Below are 17594 nucleotides of genomic sequence, written 5' to 3' on the forward strand. Positions count from 1 at the left end.
GGGGGTCTCCTGGGGGGGGACTTGAGTACCGGGGGGGGGTCCTCACGGGGAAGTACTTGAATATGAGGGTCTCATGGGGGGTATTTGACTATGGGGGGGGTCTCCTCACAAGAGGTACTCGAGTATGGGGGTCTCCTGGGGGGGACTTGAGTGCGGGGGGGTAGGGGTCCTCACGGGGAAGTACTTGAATATGAGGGCCTCCTCATGGGGGGGTATCTGACTATAGGGGGGTCTCCTCAGGAGAGGTACTCGAGTATGGGGGTCTCCTGGGGGGGACTTGAGTGCGGGGGGGGGGGGTTTGTCCTCACGGGGAAGTACTTGAATATGAGGGTCTCCTCATGGGGGGGTATTTGACTATGGGGGGGTCTCCTCACGAGAGGTACTCGAGTATGGGGGTCTCCTGGGGGGGGACTTGAGTGCGGGGGGGGGGGGGTTGTCCTCACGGGGAAGTACTTGAATATGAGGGTCTCCTCATGGGGGGGTATTTGACTATGGGGGGGTCTCCTCACGAGAGGTACTCGAGTATGGGGGTCTCCTGGGGGGGGACTTGAGTGCGGGGGGGTAGGGGTCCTCACGGGGAAGTACTTGAATATGAGGGTCTCCTCATGGGGGGGTATTTGACTATGGGGGGGTCTCCTCACGAGAGGTACTCGAGTATGGGGGTCTCCTGGGGGGGGACTTGAGTGCGGAGGGGGGTTCCTCACGGGGAAGTACTTGACTATGGGGGGGTCTCCTGGAGGGGGAGTGGTATTTGAGGGCTCTAATCATTTCAGGCACAAACCAGGTATTCGCAAATTCGCGAACAGCCAGGCCACTGGTGTGGCGAGGCCTTGACTAGATGCTGCCATCCTGTGGGGGAAGCGAGACGGAGCCATGACCACCCGGCCATCGCGGGCGCCGCGGGCCTCCCGGCGCCCCAGGCCCCAGACCGGGTCCGGGCGGGTTCGAGGGGCAGACGTCGAAGCCCCTGCCCTCGCAAACGGCTGGCGGCCGCCATGAGCCTGTCATCGGTCACTTCGGCGACGGTGCAGGAGCCCAGGGGAGGGCGGATTCACCGTCCGGCCCGGGGAAGCGGCCTCAGTACACAGCCTGTCCCCTGAGGGCAGAAGCACCGAGGCAGCTCCACAGAACAACAGATACACCGACTTTTAAAAAGAAACTAAAGGGGCGCCTGGGTGGCGCAGTCGGTTGAGCGTCCGACTTCAGCCAGGTCACGATCTCGCGGTCCGTGAGTTCGAGCCCCGCGTCAGGCTCTGGGCTGATGGCTCGGAGCCCGGAGCCTGTTTCCGATTCTGTGTCTCCCTCTCTCTCTGCCCCCCCCCCCCCCCCCCGTTCATGCTCTGTCTCTCTGTCCCAAAAATAAATAAAAAACGTTAAAAATAAATAAATAAATAAATAAATAAAAAGAAACCAAAAATTAAGAGGGACAAAAGCTGCTACTCAAAGCCTCCGTTTCCAGTCTCCTAACGGAGAAACCAAGGAACCTGCTCTCTCTCCCGACGCCCCAGGCGCCCTGCGAGCCTTCCCACCGACGAGCCGGTGCTCTCGTTTCTTTCTGCTCAAATTCTGGGAGGATGTTTCATTTTAACACAAAATACCACCCTCCGAGCAAATGCAACTAACTGAAATTCTATACATACCTAATCCACGCTTTCAGAGAAGTAAAAGATACTTATCCACCCACCAAAACAAGAAGTTGCTGGAAAGAATGACGGAGCGGAGCGTGTCAACGGTATTTGGAAGGCATCTTGAACGCTCCAGGGGCCAAATCTAGAGAAATCAGGGCATCGAGATAAGTAGTGAATGGGGTTCCGTCCATTGTGCATCCGACTCTTGATTTCAGCTCGGGTCACGACCTCAAAGTGTGTGGGGTCGAGCCCCGCGTCGGGTCTGCGCCGACAGTGCGGGGCCTGCTTGGGATTCTCCCTCCCTCTCTCTCCGCCCCTCCCCCACTCTCTGTCTCTAAATAAATAAATAAGCAAATACATAAATATCCGCTCCACAGAATGTACGTTGCTATAGTACAGAAAACAGTATGGAGGCTCCTCAAAAAATTTAAAATGAGAAATACCACAGGATTTAGCCATCCCGCTTCTGAGCACACGTCCGAAGGAGACAATCTGTGCCTCAGGGAGATCCGCGCACCCCGCGCTCACTGCAGCTTTACTTGCGACGGCCAAGAGAGCGTCCCTGATGGACGAGCGGGTAAGGGCAACGTGGTGTCTACACGTGCAGGGGCTGCCGTTCAGCCTCCAAGTCAGTCGTTTGTGCCAACGCGGGTGGGCCCAGGGGACATCATACAAGCGTAATAAGCCGGACAGAGAAGGTCAAATAGTGCGTGCTCTCAGTAGACGTGGAGCCTGCAACAGAACCCACAGAAGCGGAGAGCGGCCCGGTGGTCACCGGGGCAGGGACGGAGGGGAGACGAGATGCTGGTCAGAGCGCTGGAGCCTCAGTTCTGCGGGCGGGATGAGGGCCGGAGACGGAAGTACACCAGCGACCGTACTTCGTACCGTGCGTGCTTGAAACGTGAGAGTGGCTCGGGGTTTTTCTTTCACTTGTTCGACTTCCAGTAGGATGACTGCACAGCGTTGTGTGTTTCAGGCGTGTCATAGAGAGATTCGACAGCTCTGTGCATTGAGAGAGTAGCTCTGAACTGTCACACGCACACACTCACACACACACACAACGGTAACTGCGTGAGATGAAGACTGCGGTCATCGTTTCACGATGTATTCCTGTATCAAAGTAGATCGCATTGTACACCTGAGATTCATACGGTTTTTATTTGTCAGTTATACCTCAATAAAGCTCGGGGCAGGGTAAGAAGAAAGTTAGAAAAACAGCAGTAATCCAAAATAAAAGAAAACACTGCCCCCCAAAATACTACAAACAGGAAAAGCATAACTTTATAGTGAAAACGCCTGGCAGACAGCACGTCGATCAAGTGATGGAAGCCCGTGCCACCATCACGGGGCAAATCAGCATCGTGTCCCGGTTGACAGGGTGCCCCGGGTGCCCGGCGCCACGTCCGCCACGCAGAACCCGAACCCGACCCTGAGGAAACAGCAAACTCAAAGTGTGCGTTTCACAGAGTAACCAGTAATCTTCACCCGCGTCAAGGTCAGGACAGTCAAGGAAAGCCTGAAGTATTTCCATGTCTTTTTAACTTTTTTTAATGCTTACTTAAAAAAATGTTTTTAATGTTTTATTTATTTTTGAGAGAAAGAAGCCACACGAACAGGGGAGGGGCAGAGAGGGAGAGGGAAACACAGAATCCGAAGCAGGCTCCAGGCTCTGAGATGTCGGCACAGAGCCCGACGCGGGGCTCGAACCCACGAACATCGAGATCATGACCTGAGCCGATGTGCTCCACCAACCGAGCCACCCGAGAGCCCCTGAAGAAGTGTTTCAGACGGAAGGAAAGTCAGGAGATGGAAGGACTGAATGCAAGGGGCACTTCCGACCCAGAATCTTCTGCAATACTGATCTTCACGGAGGCCGCTGGCAAACCTCACGCGATCTGAGGGGAGACGGTGCTGGTGGCACCCTCCTGATTTCGACAGCTGTGTGGCTGTCGTGCAGAAGGTCCTTGTGCGTAGGACAAATGCTAAAGTTTGAGAGGTGACAGGACATCACACTGACGACTCATTCCCCAACGTCTGGGAAGGGCGGGAGTGCTTGTGCTATATTATAACTTTTCTGTAAAAGGAAAACTAACGTTTTAAGAAAGAATGTCGGTTCTGGAGTCCTATGCCTTGGGTTGTAATCCTGTGTGTTACAGTAGCTGTGGGACCTTGGATAGATGACCGACCTGTGCCTTCATTGTTATGTCTGTTCAAGGCTAACTCACTAACTTACTTCGTGAGGTTATCAGAAGGATTAAGTGAGGACAGTCAATGTTACATATTAACAGGGCAACACAATTTATAATAGGAATCATTTAACTTATCATCCACACTGGGATTCTTTTCAGAGTAATAGGGGTGCTGACGGCCGATTCCTCAAAGAGATCATCAAAATGACCTGTTAAGGAGCAGGGTTAAGTTCGTTGCTTAATGAGGGAAGGTGGGCCACCTCCTTCGGAGTGTCTCAGAAGAGGGCGGTCGTGGGTGCACATTCGGAAGGTTTGAAGATCTCATTTCCAGCAGAATGATTGGGATTGACCAAAATCGTGAGTTCAGAGTCAGTGAACTCTGGGGTTCACTGGTGAACTCTGGTGAACTCTGGAGGCTGGGGTTTTGAACGGCGCCTCAAGAACTAAACAGGCACCAGATGAGCCAGTTGAGTGAACTGCAGCCCTGGGAAAGGGGCTCTTACCCCCACGAGGGCCGGCTGTCTAGATTGAGGTCAATGAACTTTCTAGAAGCTCCTGAAACAAACAGTGCCATTCTCCATCTCATCCTCCTGGGCACGACTTTCTTGGAGTTCGGGTCACGTTAATGCAGTCTTGGCTCTCAATCCTATTAAACTGTGGCCTGTAGCTGGTCTCCATCCTTGCTGACCCCTAACCACACACGACCTGGGACAACAGTCATAAACCAGGATATACGGAAACCTTACCGACCACCAGACAGATACCGAATCCATACGGTAAAGGGGTTATTATGCCCATTGGCAGAGGAGGAAACTCAAGCTTGTGGCCCTTGGGAAGGACAGCTCATTGAGCCTTGGCAGACGGAGGACAGCTTCCCAGAGGGGATCAGAGTCAAGTTGGTGGTGGACATTCAGCAGGAGCTCATCAGGTGACAGAGGGAGGGAGGAAGAAAGGAACTACAAACACCCGCTGTCAGGGCAGGCGGGCGGGGCGGGGGGGCGGGGGGCGGCCTGGCTACGAGGCCCGGGCTCCCTCCCAAGGGTGATGCCCAACCACCAGCTCGGGTCCGCGGGTACCGCGCCCAGGAACTTGAACGGCCGCACGGTGGGAAGACTGCAGACGAGCCACAGGGGTTCGGGAGAGACGCGGGGGCCTGAAATAACCAGTGAGATGGCAGGTGGGAGAGAGGCCAGCAGACGAGGGGACGTGTGCGTGCAGCGGTGGCAGAGAACAGGAAATAAACCAAAGGCAGACACAACTGCAATTTTTGCGCTAGCCCAGCGAAGCGTTACCCCACTTATCACAGGGCCATCGCAGGAGAGCTGACTGGCCCGAGAGGTGGGGGTGAGTGGCTTTCCTCGCCCGCCCGGCATCGTTGGCCAGTCGCGCCCTGAGCGGGGACCTCCAGCCAGCCTCCCTAGAGCCACACAAACGACTGCTCAGTCGGGGGGCTCCTGTCTCGGCTGGGGGAGCCACGAACAGGTCACATTGCCACTGCCTAGCGTCCTTCATTCTCAGGCTGGGAAAACAGTGACACAGAGTGTGTTTTATTTTTATTAAAGATGTCATCAGACATAAGATGGGTTCTTCCCCGCAGTAACTACATTACTTCCAGTAGAACGCCGACCAAATGGCTCTTCCTGGAATAAAATGCACGGGAGAATATCTGGTGCCAGCAGCCAAATTAGCTTAAATCTTCATCCAAAACTCCTGAAGATTCTCTAAGAAGAATTGTGTTTTTTAACCATTGGGACATTAAAAGAAATCGGATACAAAGAACACAATAAGAAGTGGCTTTAGTCTACACTGGCTGAGACAGGAGGGTGGGAGGGAACCCTCTCAATGACAGATAGGGATCATTCTGGTGGAGTGAGTTCACCCCAAATCTCTATCATTATGTCTCCTGTTTGAGGTTTTTATTCTTTCTGAAAAGTGACTTTTTTTTTTACACGCAAGACTATTCTGCTTATAGTCTCCTCTTTTTGAATTTCTCCCCCTAACAAGTTAAAGAGTGACCCTAAATGTAGACTTAGGGCTCACATTTTATTTTTTTAATTTTTATTTTATATAGAGAGAGTGCATGAGTGTGGGAGGGGGGCAGGGAGGACAGAGAGAGAGAGACAGAAAGAGAGAGAGAGCCCAGCACAAAACCTGACTCAGGGCTCCATCCCACGAACCATGAGATCATGACCTGAGCCGAAATCAAGAATCTGACTGAGCCACCCAGGCACCCCAGGGCTTACATTTTAAAAGACATTTTCTCTGCTTTAAAAAAAAAAAAAAAAAAAAAAAAAAAAGGTGAGGGGACATGTTTGGTTGGTTGGTTGGTTGGTTGACTGGTTAGACCTCAGAGGTGGCCTTTAGTTTTTGAGACAATTGAGTAAATTGTTCTGGAAACTTCTGGAAACATAACCTTCTGTTCATCAAGAATCCTCGCATCAAACTACAGAGCGCACTTACCTTGGCCTGGAAATGTTTTCATTAAATGTTCTGTTTAACTTTAAAGGACCTTTTAGAAACTACTTCAAAGAAAGCTTTACCTCAAGGTCAGCCTTTCTTCCACTTCCAATCTTGCTGTTTTTGTTCAATTCCTATGAAGGTCAGGAGACCGCAGGAGCAGGCGGACGGTGCGGCTTCTCCCCCAGCGAGCACCTCCAGGGCTGTCCGGGCTCGCCGCGTCCCTCCCTGCCCTCCCCACAGCCCTCAAACCACCCACCGACCGACCCCCGAGCCCCCCGCAAAGTGTGGGGAGACTCCAGCCAGGACCAGCCTGCAGAGGGTGGCGGCCAGGCTGACCTCATCAGATGAGGGGGTCTTGTTTTGGGAGGGTCTGCTGCAGGAGGAGGCCCGGAGGCCCCTGGGACACGCTGAAACAGACACGCTGAAACAAACGGCCTCTCCGATAGAAGCAAATTAAGGGTTTGTTGTTTGCATTTGTCGAATTTTCAGGTAAGAGTATTATTTTCATAAACGACAAAAAGCGCATTTCTTTTTTTTATTTTTTAAATTTTTTTTAATGTTTTTTATTTATTTTTGAGACAGAGAGAGACAGAGCATGAACGGGCGAGGGGCAGAGAGAGAGGGAGACACAGAATCGGAAGCAGGCTCCAGGCTCTGAGCGGTCAGCACAGAGCCCGACGCGGGGCTCGAACCCGTGGACCGTGAGATCATGACCTGAGCCGAAGTCGGACGCTTAACCGACTGAGCCACCCAGGCGCCCCAAAAAGCGCATTTCTAAAGGTGGTGTAGAGCTGTATGGAAGTCTGGATGTTGAGGGAATGAAAGGTAAGTGGTAAGACGATGTCTATACCGTGACCCCATTTGTGGTAAGCGCCTCTGAGGGATAATAAAAAACTGGTTGGGAACGTTTACCCTGGAGGGGAGGCAGGAACAAGTTAAATGCATAGGAATAAAAACAATGTGGTCCAGGGGCACCTGGGCGGCTCAGTCGGTTGAGTGTCCAACTCTGGATTTCGGCTCAGGTCATGATCTCACCGTCCATGAGATCCAGCCCCGTGTCGGGTTCTGCACTGGGCCTGGAGCCTGCTTGGGATTCTCTCTCTCTCTCTCTCTCTCTCTCTCTCTCTCTCTCTCTCTTTCTCTCTCTCCCTCTGCCCCTTCCCCACTCATGTGTGTGCTCTCTCTCTCTCTTTCAAATAGAAAAAATTTTTGTTTAATGTTTATATTTGAGAGAGACAGAGACAGAGACAGAGCATGAGCAGGGGAGGGGCAGAGAGAGAGAGGGAGACACAGAATCCAAAGCAGGCTCCAGGCTCCGAGCTGTCAGCACAGAGCCCGACGTGGGCCTCGAACTCACGAACCGTGAGATCATGACCTGAGCCGAAGTCAGACGCTTAACCGACTGAGCCACCCGGGGGGCCCCTCAAATGAAAAAATTTAAACAAACAAACAAACAAACAAACACAGTGCGGTATTGGCACAGGAATCTACAAAAGTCAATGGAACTGAGATTTTAGAGTCAGTAGCAAGATAGAAGGACATGAAGAAGAATATTTCATAATGATAATGAAGTCAGTTCGCGAAGAGGAGATAGCAATATAAAATTAGTAAATACCTGATATCAAACATCAGAATATAGAAAACAAATACATTAAAACATTAAAATCTCCTTTATGTGATATTAGTATCATTATATCTGCTTTCTTTTGTTTTGTGTTTGCTAATCAACTGTTAAACCCGTCTATTATTAGTACCGGTTATGGCATTTTTTCAGTTCTAGAGTTTCCCTTTGGTACTTTTGCTATAGTCTCCAATTCTCTCCTGCAATTGTCCATCTTACACTTTAATTTCTAGAACACATGAATCACAGTTGTCTTAAAGTCTGGGTATGATGACTCCAATATCTGTAGCTCCTGGGGGCCTCTTCCGTTATCCCTCTCGCCAAGGTTTTGGTAAAGGCTTCCCTGTTTTACATGCCTCGTCATCAGGTGCTAGACCTAATGTGGGAAACAATATAGAGATAATTTGAAGTAGTGGATAATATTATCTTCACCCAGAGAGGATTTATTCTTGTTTACAGGACAGATTAGGACAGGGCAAACCACCCGAATAAACCCACCACTGAGTTGATTCAAGCTGGATTTCAACCTCTGGGAGCGCTAGCCTGTTTTGGCTCATCCTTACTCCTGGGGACCCAACGGGAAGGCCTGGGGTGTTTGCCAGGACCCCCCTCACTGATGAGCCCTCAACTCCGAGTATCATCTCCCTGGGAAACTTCCAGAAGCTCTGCTCACCTTCTTGCCCTATCAGACTCAACTCCAGAATTGGTAAAGAGGGGCGCCCGGGGGGGGGGGGGCGGGAGGGGGCTCAATCAGCTGAGCGTCTAACTCTCCATTTTGGCTCAGGTCGCGGTCTCACAGTTCGTGGGTTCGAGCCCCACATCGGGCTCTGTGCTCACAGCACAAACTTGCTTGGGGTTCTCTCTCTCCCTGTCTCTCTGCCCCTCCCCCACTTGCGCTCGCTTGCTCGCGCTCTCTCTCTCAAAATAAATAAACATTTTTTTTTTTTTAATTAGAAACAAAGAGCTCAAGTGGGGCCAAGTTCTGGCCTCACCCCATGGGGCTCTCTTGCAGTGTCTTGACCTGTTTTCTGTGCTCTCAGACATTCTAGGAATACCTTACCCAGCCTTTCTAATTGTTCTTTAAAACATTTTTTTCTTTTAACGTTTATTTATTTTTGAGACAGAGTGTGAGCAGGGGACGGGCAGAGAGAGAGGGAGACACAGAGTCCAAAGCAGGCTCCGGGCTCCGAGCTGTCAGCACAGGGCCTGACCTGGAACTCGAACTCATCAACCGCGAGATCATGACCTGAGCCGAAGTCTGACGCTTAACTGACTGAGCCGCCCAGGCGCCCCACACCTTTCTAATTGTTCTTGATGGGAGGCTTGATCTGACACAATCTGGTTTGAAACATCTTTGCGTGATTTTTATTTATTCTACCTACTTCGGTGAGTCTGAAAAAGGAAGTGCTTAACAGCGCCCAGAGGTATCTTTCCAACTTTCTCTCAAATGAAAAATTCTGCCAATAATAACTTCGAGAGCCCATCAGAAGATAACAGAACACTGTGATCCGGCTCTCGTACATGACCTGCCGTATTTAGTAACACTCCTGGAGGGACACGGAGACGGGCCATTTCAAAGACTTCCTTTGCCTTAGTTTTCTTTCTCTCCCAAACCCCACAGCCAAAGCCTCTGCACCCACACACCTCCCTGCCGCCCAGCGGCCTGTCCCTCCATTTCTAGTTACTTCCGAGGCTAGGGGTCCACACTCGCGTGCGTCCCCCCGGAGCTTACAGAAAGGACGTGACGGCAAAACGGCGCGCACGAGGGTTCACACAAAGGGAGTCCGCACTTGGACTATTCCTGCACGTCTTCAAGGACGTCTTCAAGGGCGAGCGCGCCCCCACACCTGTGCCTCTAACGTGCCGTCCCTTCTCCCTCCCTGCTGGTCGTCATGTGCTCAGTCCCTCGGCCTCACCTGTCTCCAGAACGCTGAATTTCAGCGCCAGCCACCGCTGCTGGGGCCCCCTGTGCACAGACACCAAGCAGGTGCGCCGACGGCCGCGCCCCAGGCCGCCCTGCCTGCCCCGCGGCTGCCCCGCTGACCCCCGCTGTCAGACAGCGGGGGACACGCGGCACAACACAGAAGGGCAGGGGAGTCGACGTTCACGACAGAAGGAAACGGGTCGGTAGGGAGATTCCTCTCTTCTCTCCAGGAGAGTTTATTGAGTGATTGAAGACACCTTTAAGATACTCCTGCAGGCCGACTTCCCTGAGACACGCTTTCTATGGCTTCTGGAAGGACAGTCCCCCAAGGCTGAGCTGTCCCAGTTGTACTAAGTGGCAGCTACTTGGTAAACACATCCTCGCATCGGCTCTCCTTTCTCTGTGTGTGAACCCAAACAAACATACGACAATGCCTGATCCGTGCAGTTAAAAAGACAGAAAAAAGAACGGAGACAACAGCTCTGTGCAAGTCAGAAGGAGAGCGCAAAGAGCCAAAGCTTTCAGAGCTCCTGTGCTGTCTAGAGGAGTGCCAACACTGCTTAAACCCTGGACCTTGTTCAATTAGAATGCGTGACAAATTAAAAAAAAAAAAAAAAACACTAGAAAAAGAGAAAGTATAATTCCAAATCTTTCAAAAGAAAAATGTGGAATAGGAAAAAAAAAAGTTTCAGAAGGAACTCAGTTAATCCAAGAACAGGAACACAAGAAAGAAAAAGATCAGAAACAAAATACATAGAACAAGAAGAAATCAAAAAGTAAAATAGACTCAAAGTCTAAATATATTAGGAATTACAGGACGCCTGACCGGCTCAGTCGGTTAAACAACCGACTCTTGATTTCGGCTCAGGCCATGATCTCACAGTTTGTGAGTTCGAGCCCCATGTCCAGCTCTAGCCTGACAGTGTGGAGCCTGCTTGGGACCCTCTCTCTCCCTCTTTATCTGCCCCTCCCCACTTATTCTCTCTTTCTCTCTCTCTGTCAAAATAAGTAAAAATAAACTTTAAAAATATTTTTAATAAAATAAATATATATAAAAACAATTACAACAAATACATGTGACCAAAAATTGACAGTTACAAAACAGAGATTGCCAGTTAAGAATTTTCAAAAACCCGGCTATGTATATGAGTACATCTAAAGCAAAAGAACTTAGGTTGAAAATAAAAGGATCAAAATGACATTCTAAGCAAATGCTCACTACAAGAAAGCTGATTTGACTATGTTAATATCAGACAAAAAATAGGCCTTAAGATAAAGAGCAGCAAAGAAATAGAAAGGGATAACTGTGTAATGACATAAGATTTAGTTAACCAAAAATTATACTAACGCAATTCTAAACATATAAGCACCTAATGAAACATGTTTAAAATATAGAGAATATAAACTGGTAAAAACTACAAGGAAAAATTGACAAAGGTACCACCGGTGGTAGTCATGTCATGAAACCTGTGTTTTCAGCATGACTTCATCTATGACTACTGATCCAAGCAGACAGAAAAGGGAAAAAAAAGACCAGCAAAGATACAGGATATTTGAACAACAAAAGTACCAAGCTTGCACCAATATATTAATTTTATACCCAATAGTGAAAGAAAGCAAACTTTCTTCAAGCACACATGGAACGTTTATAAGATTAGAGCATATACTAGGCCAAAAAGCAACTATCCACAAATTCCAGAGAAAACTATCACAAAAACTATGTTCCGATCACAATGCAAGTATTTAGAATTAATTTAAAATTGTGATAGATTCTGAAATTTAAGAACATGTTTTTTAAATAACTCATGAGTCAAAGAAGAAACCATAATAAAAACTTAGATACATTTTACAACTTAATGATAATGAAAACAGTATCTATCAAAACTTGTGGGAGGGACATCTGGCTGGCTCAGTCGAAGGAGCATGCGATTCTTGATTTCAGGGTCATGAGCTCAAGCCCTACATTGGGCATGGAGCCTACTTTAAAAAAGAAAGAAGAAAGAAAGGAGGAAAGAAGGAAAAAGAAAGAAAGAAGGAAAGAAATAAAGTGAGAAAGAAAGAAAGAAAGAAAGAAAGAAAGAAAGAAAGGAAGGAAGAAAGAAAGGAAGAAAGAAAGAGACATGAAGTGGGAAAGTGGGAAAGAAAGTGGGATATGAAAAGTAGTCCTTCATGAGAAAATTATTGCTTTAGATGTTTTTTATATAAGGGGGGACAGGTTAAACATTAATAAAGTAAGCACAAAACTTAAGAAGCAGAAAACAAAATAAACCCAAAGAAAGTAGAAGGAAAGAGATGATAATTATAAGAGCAGAAACAGAAATAGACAATGAAACAGGAAGCCAAGACACAGAGAAAATCCACGAGTTGGTTCTGTGAAAAGGCCAACAAAATAGCCTCTGCAGTGATTTATCACAGAGAAAAAATAACATAAGTAATTCATCAGTCAGTTTTGACTATAACCAGACTTGAAGCTGTGTTACGAAGCTGTCATCATCAAGACAGTATGGTACTGGCACAAAAACAGACACTCAGATCAATGGAACAGAATAGAGAACCCAGAAATGGACCCACAAACGTATGGCCAACTAATCTTCGACAAAGCAGGAAAGAATAGCCAATGAGAAAAGGACAATCTCTTCGACAAATGGTGCTGGGAAGACTGGACAGCGACATGCAGAAGAATGAACCTGGACCACTTTCTTAGACCAGACACAAAAATAAACTCAAAATGGGTGAAATACCTCAACATAAGACAGGAAACCATCAAGATCCCAGAGGAGAAAACAGGCAGCAACCTCTTTGACCTCGGCCACAGTAACTCCTTACTCAACATGTCTCCAGAGGCAAGGGAAACAAGCAAACGTGAACTATTGGGACCTCATGAGGATAAAAAGCTTCTGCACAGCGAAGGAAACAATCAGCAAAACTAAAAGGCAACCGACAGAATGGGAGAAGATATCTGCAAACGACCTATCAGATAAAGGGTTAGAATCCAAAATCTAGATAGAATTTGTCAAACTCAACACCCAAAAAACAAATAATCCAGCGAAGAAATGGGCAAAAGACATGAATGGACACTTCTGCAAAGAAGACATCTAGATGGTGAACAGACACATGAAAAGATGCTCAACATCACTCATCATCAGGGAAACACAAATCAAAACCACAGTGAGATGCCACCTCACACCTGACTAGTGCAGCCACTCTGGAAAACAGTATGGAGGTTTCTTAAAAAGTTAAAAATAAAAGGATCCTTCAATCCAGCAATTGCACTGCTAGGTATTTATCCAAGGGATACAGGTGTGCTGTTTCAAAGGGGCGCATCACCCCAACGTTTATAGCAGCACTATCAACAATAGCCAAAGTACAGAAAGAGCCCAAATATCCATGGACAGACGAGCGGATAAAGAAGATGTGAGATATATATTCAATGGAGTATTGCTGGGCAATCAAAAAGAATGAAATCTTGCCATTTGCAACTATGTGGATGGAACTAGAGGGTATTATGCTAAGTGAAATCACTCAGAGAAAGAGAAATATTATATGATTTAACTCACATGTAGAATTTAAGAAACAAAACAGATGAACATAGGGGAAAGGAAGAAAGAATAAGATAAAAAGAGAAAGGGAGGCGAACCATGAGAGACTCTTAAATACAGAGAACAAGCTGAGGGCTGCTGGAGAGGTGTTGGGTGGGGGATGGGCTAAATGGGTGATGCGTATTAAGGAGGGCACTTGTTGGGATGAGCACTGGATGTTACGTGTGAGTGATGAATCACTAAATTCTACTCTTGAAATCATCACTACACTAGATGTTAACAAGCTTGGATGTAAATAAAATAAATTTTTTGACTATAATGTGCCGTGGTAGCTGACAAAATTCCAAATTTCGTTTATTTTTTGCCTGCTGCATAGGCCAACTACAGAATCACCATCAGACTTTCCTCCACGTGTCCTCTCCATTTGGGGACCCCCAGGGACAGCCGTGCCACTCTCATGGCAGAGAAGAAAGAGCAAGAGAGCTAGGGCAGACACATACGATAGCCTCTAAAATGTCTGCTCAGATATGATGTCACTGTGACCAAAGCCATTGCCAGACGAGTGGGTGTCCATATTCCTCCCACAAAAGGCACTTCAAATCAGGTAACGGGTGTGAATGTGCAGTCCTCTTACAAGAAGGGGGGCAAATATTGGAGGAACAGTAACACAGTCTACTACAAGCAATATTATAGACGTGAAAGGAGAGGTAACTGCAAACACGGCAGGGACTGACAACACTACCAACAGCTTTGCGCCAATAAACTTTAAATCTTAGAGGAAGTGGAGAAGTTCTTTAAACCGCTTCAAGGAGAAATAAGATACCTAAACAGTCTCACAGTCTCATGAGTATTAATGAAATGAAAGCAGTATTTAAAAATCTTCTCACAGGGGTGCCTGGCTGGCTCAGTCAGTAGACCTGGCAACTCTTGGTCTTGAGGTGATGAGTTTGGGCCCCACCCTGGGTGTAGAGTTTACTCAAAAAAATATAAATAAATAAATAAATAAATAAATAAATAAATCAATCAATCAATCTCTTTCCACAAAGAAAATACCCAGCCCAGATAGTTTTATAGGTGAATTCTCCCAAAACTAGAAGGGAAAGATATTCCAGAGGATATCTAAACAGAAGGAATACACCTTGTATCATTCTATGAGCCTTAAAACACAGATGAAGGCAGAATGAGAAAGGAAAATCACAAGCCCATGATGTTCATTAATACAAAAGTAAAAATCCTACATACCATATAAGCTGAGTAAAACAGCATAGAAAATTGATCATAATTTATGGTCAAGTAGTTTATCGTAAGAGTGTAAGGACAATTTAATATTAGAAAGTCTATTAATGTCCTTTATCAATATATTAAAGGCAGAGAAAAATATGATCATCTCATTAGCTGTAGAAATTTTTTGATTAAATTCAATATCCATTAGGGGCGCCTGGGTGGCGCAGTCGGTTGAGCGTCCGACTTCAGCCAGGTCACGATCTCGCGGTCCGTGAGTTCGAGCCCCGCATCAGGCTCTGGGCTGATGGCTCGGAGCCTGGAGCCTGTTTCCCATTCTGTGTCTCCCTCTCTCTCTGCCCCTCCCCCGTTCATGCTCTGTCTCTCTCTGTCCCAAAAATAAAAAACGTTGAAAAAAAAATTAAAAAAAAAAAAAAAAATTCAATATCCATTCAAAATAAAAAACCTTTCGGGGCGCCTGGGTGGCTCAGTCGGTTAAACGGCCGACTTCGGCTCAGGTCATGATCTCACGGTCTGTGAGTTCAAGCCCCGCGTCGGGCTCTGTGCTGACAGCTCGGAGCCTGGAGCCTGTTTCAGATTCTGTGTCTCCCTCTCTCTGACCCTCCCCCGTTCATGCTCTGTCTCTCTCTGTCTCAAAAATAAATAAACGTTAAAAAAAAAATTTTTTTTAAAACTTTTCAGTAAATTAGGAACAAGAGGAACCTTCTTTGACAAAGGGGGTTTACAAAAAGCCTACCAAAATATCATTCTAAATTTATTTACCAAAAATAAGTCTACAAAATAATTCAAAATTTACTTTTCAAAACTCAAAATCAAGTCCAGACTGCCCAAGTCAAGAATGTCAGGAGAACATCACCATTTCTGTTAATTAACTAGTGTTATACATTCAGAAAAATAAAAAGCAAAAATGACTGGAACTCACATTATTTTCATATAATGATTGTCTACATATTGTTTACAAATTATTAGAAAGAACAAATTATTAAAATCAAAGACTAAGTGTTGTATCCAGCATGGTGGCTGGATACAACATCAATATACAAAACTCAAATTTATTTCTACTCCAGCAACAGACCATTACAAAGTGTAAATTTAAAGAATATCCCTTACAATAGCATCACAAGCTACAAAGTATCTAAGAATAAACCCAACAAAAAATGTGCAAGATCTGGATTCAGAAAATAATAAGGCTTTACTGAAAAGACATTAATGAAGACCTAGTAAGAAGATGGCTATTCCTTGTTTATGAATTGGAAGACACAGAATCATAAAGATGTGAATTCTGTCCAAACTTATCTGTATATTCAACGCAATGTCAATTAAAATCCCAACAGGTTTTGTGTATGTGTGTGGGTGTGTGTGCCCACGCAACTTGAGAAGCTCGTTCTAAAATACGTCTGGGAAAACATAGGGCCAAGAATAGCCAAGATGGAAGATGAAGAAGAAAAATAAGGAAGATTTTCCCTCCTAAATAACCAAGACTTTTTATTTAACTATGGTAATTAAACAGTGTGGTGTGGACACTAAGACAAATTGTCCAGTAGAACAGAATAGACAGTTTAGAAATACGGCCATGCACAAACGGAACGGTAATATATGACCAAGTTGGCATGACAATCAGTTGGGAAAGGAGGGGCTAGTAAAAAAACAAACCTGGGGGGTGGAAAACTCATGTGCATGTAAAAAGTAAAACCATAAGCCAAAGTAAATTCCAGAGAGCATAAGAATTCAAACATCAAAAACAAAACTAAATATGTTTGGAAGTATAAGTTAATGTATATTGGGGTGCGGAAAAAAACAGAATAAACACTTATAAACTCAAAGTTAAGAACATGTATTTATCGGAGCGCCTGGATGGCTCAGTTGGTTAAGCATCCAATTCTTGATTTTGGTTCCAGTCACGATCTCACAGTTTGTGAGGTGGAAACCCGCGTTAGGCTTTGTGCTGGCAGTGCCGAGACTGCTTGGGATTTTCTTTCTCTCTCTCTCTCTCTCTCTCTCTCTCTGCCCCTCTCCTGCTCATTTTCTCTCTCAAAATAAGCAAATCTTTAAAAATTAAAAAGTAAAATTCTTAAGTAAAATTTTTTAAAAAAGAACGTTTTTATCAAAATAGGAAGTGAAAAGACAAGCAACACGACATGAGAAGAAATTTGCAACAGATAAGTGACAAAGGAGCAGTGTTCAGTACAATCCACTAGAAAAAAAAAAAAACAGTGAGGAAAAGACATGAACGGGTATCATAAAAGTGAGTCAAGGATGGCCCCCTAGGTTGTTTATTTCCGTACAGCAGGCTGGGACCTATAAACTCAAAACCTGCCAGTAAGTACCAAGCTCAAATTTTTACACATCCAGTTGTTTTACACACTGTTCCGACAAGCTGTTAGCCACTTAGAGCCACGTGCCTGTTTTGCATACTTCACGAAACTGCACCCAACATCCGCTGGTCACAGAGAAGATAAACCCTGTGGCTATAATGACCCCAACCTGCGGCTGCCCTTCAGAGCTTTCTGACCCAGCGACTCCCTGCTGGGCTGCAGAGCAAGGGACACCTAACATCTGGTCTCCTCCCCATCTAAATGCTCCAGAGTCTCTGGATTGTCTAGTTCTGAGGGCCTTCCCCACCTACAAATCTGTCAAAGGTGACCCAAAGAAAGCCTGTGTGTGTGTTACTGCCACCTCGTGGTCTTATCTTTTTCCTCGCTCTGCCTTGACATCCCTCCAGCCCCAGACACTTGTATTTCACAGTCAAGAACTACAGATGGCCAACACACTATATGAGATGTTGAACCTCGGGGATATGCCAATAAAGCCAGGACAGGAGACTATATAACTCCCCTTTCATGGCCCGAAATCAAGAAGCCTGCAGTGTGAGGGGAGATATGGTGCCGGTACAAGTGGAACTGGCGGCATAACCACTCTGGGTAAAGATACGGCACCATCATATAAAGTCGAACGTGACACACCCAAAGCCCATCAATTCTACTCGTAGGT

Source organism: Neofelis nebulosa, chromosome 15 (assembly GCF_028018385.1).
Source record: "Neofelis nebulosa isolate mNeoNeb1 chromosome 15, mNeoNeb1.pri, whole genome shotgun sequence".
NCBI classification, from domain to species: Eukaryota; Metazoa; Chordata; class Mammalia; order Carnivora; family Felidae; genus Neofelis; species Neofelis nebulosa.